Below are 7040 nucleotides of genomic sequence, written 5' to 3'. Positions count from 1 at the left end.
TTTCACAGCTCCTGCATGTCGCTGTTTCTTTTATATTCTTCGTGGTCAAATTTATTCAGTGCCATGAAATTGCTTTTTTTTTTAATTTGGCTTTATAGCCCAATATCGTGGTAAGCAACTTTGGCAAAGACCTGGCCAGGTCTGTCAGGTGCAACAGCATGTCATCTGCCATTAGATTCATCTTGTGCTCGTGGTGACCAACTTTGAATCCCTTTATCACTCAGTCAAACAGAGCTGGAGACAGAGGACAGCCCTGCCTGCTGGACTGACTGAGGGGGATTGTTAATATTTGTCCATTCGTACTGACTTTTGCATATGGATTGTCATATTTCATTAACAGACGTTTGTCCCATTCCAAATGTGTCCAAAACTTTAAACACAAAAGTCCATTCTAGCCAATCAAAGGCCTTTTCTGCATCTAGTGAAGCTATTATACTTGGATCATGCTTTTTCCTGTGCCAAATGTATAATGTTAAATAGCCTGCTCAAGTTGTTAGCAGAGTGCCTCATCCTGATGAAGCCCACTTGATCAGGATCTATCAACTTGGGAAGGTACCAACCCAGCCTATTGGCCAGTGCCTTGGCTATTATTTTGTAATCTGTATTTAATAGTGAGATAGGTCTGTATGAGGATGGCTTCAACAGGTCCTTATTCTTTTTAGGTATCAGCACAATGATAGCTGTTGAAAAAGATTCTGGGAGAGAGTGCGTCTCCGCCGCCTGCTTAACTACACTCATTAACAACGGTGTAAATAGGTCTTTGAATTCCTTATAAAACTCAGGAGAAGCCGACCTCTCCCGGAGACTTGTTTGTAACCCTCTCAAGGCCTGTTCTATTTCCCTACTGGAAAATGGGGGATCTAATTCTGTCCAGTCTTCTTGGGCCAATCTTGGCAACTCAATTCCCACCAAGAACTCAATTTTATTTACATCTCCTGGCACCTCGGATTTGTACAATTTCTCATAAGTTTTAAAGGAGTCATTTATTTCTCTTGGATTGGATGTTACCAAGCCTGGCCCCGACTGAACCACATTAATCATCCTTGAACTTTCCTCTGCTCTCAGTTGCCATGCCAAAAAAAATTTTCCACCAGGTTCATAATATCTTTTACTTGGATCGCGAGCATTTTTTCCACTCTGTTTGCAGAGTGTTGTATTTAAGTTTCTTATTTTCCAATTCCCAATATTTCTCATTCGATCCCAGGTTTTAATATTTTTCCAATTTTATGATCTCCTGTTCCAATGTCTCCACCTCAGTCGTGTGTTTTTTTTAATACTTTTGATGTACGAAATTATTTGTCCCCTTAGATAGGCCTTTAATGTGTCTCACATTTTAAAAAAAATCAGTTGAAGGGAAATTTATTTCACAAAACAGAGCAATTTGACCCCTTATAAAGTACAAAAGTGGGGTTTTCAACAGCGTAGCATTAAGATGCCACCTATATGCATTTGCCTGGTTTTTTAGGAATTGTTATCTGCAAGGTCAACGGTGAGTGGTCTAAATATTCCGACTCTGGTTCCAACTGGGCAGACGTCAGAAAATAATTCTAGTATGAGAGTCATGGGCCATCAAGTAAAAGGAGTAGTCCCTAGCCTGTGGATTCCTCTGCCTCCATACATCTATGAAATTTAATTCTTTCATAAGGCAAGAGTGTTTTTTGCTGCCTTGGACCTTGTCAATATCTTTGTTGCCTTTTCTAGAATAGGGTCCAGACAAAAATTTAATTGCCAATTAATGTTCTATTTACCCTCTGCAGCCCTCGGAAAAGCATTTTGCCTAAACTGCTCATCATTAAAGTTTGATGCATAGAGATTTAGCAGTGTCCATGGTTCTGAATATAGCTGACCATCTACCATTACAAATCTTTCAGCTGGGTCTGTAGCTCCACCACCCATTACCACTGAGACCCTTTTGTGTATTAAAATAGCTGCTCCCAGCCTTAGAGCGGAAGGAGAAAAAGAATACCTGCCCTACCCCAGTCCCTTTTAAGTTTATAATGTTCCCTTTTCATTTAGTGTATTTCCTCTAAGAATATTATATCTGCTCTCAATTGTTTTGTGAGCCAGGACCTTCTTCCTCTTTAAGGGGCTGTTTAAACCATTTACAATGATGCTAATAAATGAGTTAGTCACTCGTTTTGTTTCTATATCGTTTTACCTTCACAGCACCCCAGTTTGTTCATCTTGAATAGCACCCTCCTCACGCCTTTCCATCATTCATAGTCTCTCCATGCTGATGTCCACAGCAGCCACAAAGAGGAGAATAAAAATTTAAACATGAAAAGGACAAATCCCCCCCCCCCCCCCCACCATAGGCAAACCTAAATAAAATGAAACTAAACCTTTTTTAAAAATATATATCAAAGTTAACAAGCAAAACATTCAAAGAATTCCTGTCCTGCTTTGGTGCCTCTCGTCCCCCCCTGTCCCTGTGCCATCTTCCCTCCTATTTTGAGGCTCCTCGTGGGCTATCCTCTCTCACCTGGTCTGCACTTCAGCCTTGTGTAACCTCTTCTTCCTTGAGCTCTCATTATTTTTCATGTATATACATTTTTTATTTAAAAAGTCAAGGAGAAGTCTATTGCCCTGGATATTGTAAGACTATCAAAACCCTGGCAACTATGTACAACAATAGCCTCAATTGACTTGATTGTTTTCATGAATCAATAATTATAAGACTAATAACCACCCTTTGTTCCAAAGCTTCTCAGGTCCATGGTTCCTTCAGGAGTTCAATTCAACCAGTATTCTTGCAGGTTGACACACTTCCTGGGCACATAACATCGTGTCCAATGGGCTCCTTAAAATGTTTCCTCTCCCCTCCCTGTCGCATGATTTTTTAGGGTGACCAGGTACTTTTAAAAAAAATCTATCAATATTTTCTTGACCTGGTCAAATTCTTGTTGTTTTAGCAGCGCTGGATTCAAGTCAGGGAAGAACATCAGTCCCCCCCCCCCCCCCCCCCCGGGAATTCCACTGGTCCCCGTCTCCCTTGATTGGGACATCGCTGTCCTGAGCACTTCCTGGTGTGGATCAGGCGTTGATCTGGGGCGGGATGTGCGCTGAATGCCCTTTCTATGGCGAAGGGGGCTCTAAATCGATACCTTCCAAACACTTTGGGGATCCAAAGAACTCTAGTCCTTCCCTTCTTCCCTCCTATTCTCCCCCCCCCCCCCCCCCCCACCCTCAGGTCCAGATAGTCCAACTTGTCTATCAGCTGGATTTGTTTTTGATGTCCAGTCTTGTCTTCCAGGACCCCAACACTATGAGTCAGAGCCTCACTTGTGAGTCCATGGCAGGTTGAGCAGGCCCTCGGAGACCTCTTTGGGTCTGGTGTCCAGTTGTTGCTCCAGACCTCCAGTCTGGGTCGCCCGCCAACCACCGCACCGCTGCCAGGACAGCTTGGTCGGGCGAGCCCGACGTGGCGGGAGCCTGCGGGTCGCGAGCATCGAGATCTCCACCGCTTCCGGCAAGTCCTGATCTCCTGTCACCTGCTCCTTGCTCTTCCATGGCAGGAAGGGGTCCCCCACCTGCAGACGGACGATTGCAGAAAGGTCACGAGATTAGATGGCAAAAGGCACCTCCTGAGAACATTCTCGAATTCCTTCAGCAAGGGTAAGGTTAACTTCTGTTTAGAAACATTCTTTTCCTGCTGTTAGACGGCCTTTCAGCATCACTTGACTCTGCTTGTACCCACTTGATTGCCCACAAAATGTATAGGATGATAAATCTGATCTGAATTTGAGATACCAAAACTTTTGGTAGTACTCAAGTTGTGGCCACGGTGTCCAACCTATTGGGCTTAGATCCAAAAAAATCTTGGGAGTTGAAGTGAGATGGGTAGGTAAAATTCTTTCAATGGGCAGTGAGAATGCTGAAAGACCCAAGAAATTGCTCACATTAACCACTGAGAGTCTTGTATTCTCACAACAATATTTATTTGTATATATGACGACTTGTCCTGCATGTGTATTGTTTGCCTATGTTCCATCTGGCTGTGTCTGCCTGTTTTGAACCGAGGACTGGAGAACATGGTTTCTCTAGTCAAGACAATAAGCTCGTCTTGACCTTTCATCGTCATTAATGAATGGGAGACTGGCATTTACCCCAAACATAAAAATTATTGTCACACATTCAGCTAAAGTTTGAGGCTAAGGTACACTTACCCTTAACCATATAACCGTTTACAGCACGGAAACAGGCCATGTCGGCCCTTCTGGAATGAACTGCAATGCTCATGGTGTAGTCCTGTGAGTGGTTAAATAAATGCGATCTTGGACTCTTCGGTAACGAATTGAAATACTTTAGTTGATGACTTCTAAGTGGTGTAACATTGACATCAACACAGTGTGCAAATTGCAAAATGTCATGGCTTTGGACATGATTTGCAGCAAGAAAATGGTAAGAAAGTTGACTCTTTTTCCCCACCTTCAAACTACGCAAAATGCAGAATTCACGACAAGAAACGTCGAAGAATTAGTAACAAAATTTTCAGTTATTCCTGCACATCAAAACAACTTCTAAATTGTTTAGTTACATACCATATTTAAGTAATTTAGATTTAATTTTTCTTTCTCCTTTTTTAAAAGAAACATTGCTTGGCCAGCTGCTCTTATAAATGGGGATCTGGCCAGTTTTCTGCATTCTTCTCATTCTTTCCTTTAAACTAATTTGGTGACTTTTACTATGTTTAGTCTCTCAGCTATTTGGACAAGCCCAAGCTCTCAGGTTTGGGATTTTTTTTATTTCCAATATAACTATCAAGTAACCTTTTTTTTAATGCAGATCCCAAGTAATAGATTTTAGTGTTAACAAGAGTTGACGGGCAGAAAAAATGCATAGCTAAAATTTCAGCACACGACCATTCAATTTATGAAAATAACTTTTCATGGTTTACTGTTTCGGGCTTAATTTTATAAAAGCAAATTGTTGAAACATCTCATTAATGCACTGTTAACCTGTGACATTTTTTCAACATGCATAACATGATGTAATATTGAGTGTTATCATTTCTAATTTTAACTTGTCACTTTCCTACTTCCAAACATTTCTTCACTTCTGTTATGTGTCTTAGTTTTAACAAAAATGCTTGTGCATATTAGGTTACGAATGTCAAATGCCTCCTGATGTTCTATTCACCAACTGTACCAAGTGATTGTCATACATTCAATGTACAAACTGCAAAGCAAGTTACTCTATCATCAAGAGACCAAGACTTGCTGACAGGTGGCAACATCGCTACCTCCAAGTTGCACACCATCCTAACTGAGAAATGTATAACTGGCCCTTTGTGGGATTGAAATCTTGGAATTCATGCTCAATATTATGGGTGTGCCATTATGAACCACCTCCTGGAGGGGTAGTGAAGAATGGCATTAAATGCTGGACTTGCAGGCAACACCCAGATCCTAAAAATATTTTTAAATTAAAGTTTCAGTGAGTGCCAATTGTGAAATGAATACTAAATTCTTTGAGCGGGACTAGAAGAGTGCTACAATTCAGGTCAAATTCGCTTACAATCCATCTGACTTGAGCTGTGGTTTGATTCTGATTACCTTAACTTTTAAAGGCTGTTTTGCCTTTAGATGATTTAGATAAAGCTTGGCATATTGAAAGTAAATATATATTTTACCAACAATTGTTAGGCCTTCAGCGGGTGTTGAAATGCCTTAAATTTGTAAGTCACCAATATCTTCACTTTTGAGCTGAAATTGAAAGGTCCAAATTAGATATGGGATGCTTATAGTTTTCATCTGAATACCTCTGCAAACAGACAAAATGTATCTCTTCTGTGAGGAAAAATATGAACAGAATTAAACATTAACTTCATTCTAAGTGGCGAAGAGTTGCAGAGTTGGCACAGATTTGAAATGATGGGTTGTTCAGCAGTAGCTTTAAGACAGCATGGTGCAACACTGACCGATGAAAGCGAGCTGGCTTCATTCCTTTTGCAAAATGGTTTAAAACACATTGTCTGGGCACTATAGAAGGGCTATTTTCTTCAAACTTGACTGATGCAACTCCTCCAAGTTTATCTTAATTTTTCCAGGAATTAAAAGTTTGAACTGGGCACTTTGTAAAACTTTGGTTAAATTTGGCACTAACAATATTATTTTTGATCCCCTGTATAGTTACTGAGAAATTGACTGGAGCTCAGGAATTGTCTGCTGAAAGCTCCACTGGTGTGCCAATAATAAGTTGATCACCTAGTTTGTGTCATGTATGCAAACCAACTATGCTTCTACTAGAAGTAGCTTTAATTTCTGTTTTGAGGAAGTGGGAAATTGCATTGCTATTCACTCCCCTTAAACCTTTGATAAATTTAGGACAAAGCCTGGATATCAAATCATTTATTTTAACTCTGCATAACCCAGAATATAGTAACAAATCTACCATGGTCTAAAATGTAAAAGAATGAAATGTTACATTCCCTAAAACAGTGGTTCTCAACCTTTTTCTTTCCACTCATATACCACTTTAAGTCATCCCTATGCCTTCAGTGCTCTGTGATGAGTAAGGGATGGCTTAAGGTGGGATGTGAGTGGGAAGGGAAGGTTGAGAATCACTGCTCTAGACCCAATTGTTACTGAAATATTTTGCTTGAGGAAATTTGTCATTGGCCCATTTCCTTTGGAGTTATGAAACCGTGCACATAACGAGTCAATGAGGTACGATTGAAACAGTGGTTTTAAAACTTTTTCTTTCCACCTTAAGCCATCCCTTACTAATCACGGAGCACCCATGGCACAGGGAATACTTAAAGTGGTACGTGAGTGGAAAGAAAAAGGTTGAGAACCATTGCCCTGAAATTTTACCTTGAGTTTATATTTTAATGTAGTTTGAGCAATAGATTCAGATAATTCAATTGCACAACATTACATTAAGCTGTATTTCACCAGAAATTAACAGTTCCAATCTTGCTGGTCTGATTTTTTTTTTTAACCCATAATTTCAAGGCAATTATTGACAATGAGCACCAAATAACTGTCAATAGAAGCTACAAATTACATTCCTCTGAGCCCAAGCATGAATTTGTGAAA

Source organism: Narcine bancroftii, chromosome 10 (genome assembly GCF_036971445.1).
Source record: "Narcine bancroftii isolate sNarBan1 chromosome 10, sNarBan1.hap1, whole genome shotgun sequence".
NCBI lineage: Eukaryota > Metazoa > Chordata > Chondrichthyes > Torpediniformes > Narcinidae > Narcine > Narcine bancroftii.
This window is presented reverse-complemented; position numbering follows the sequence as displayed.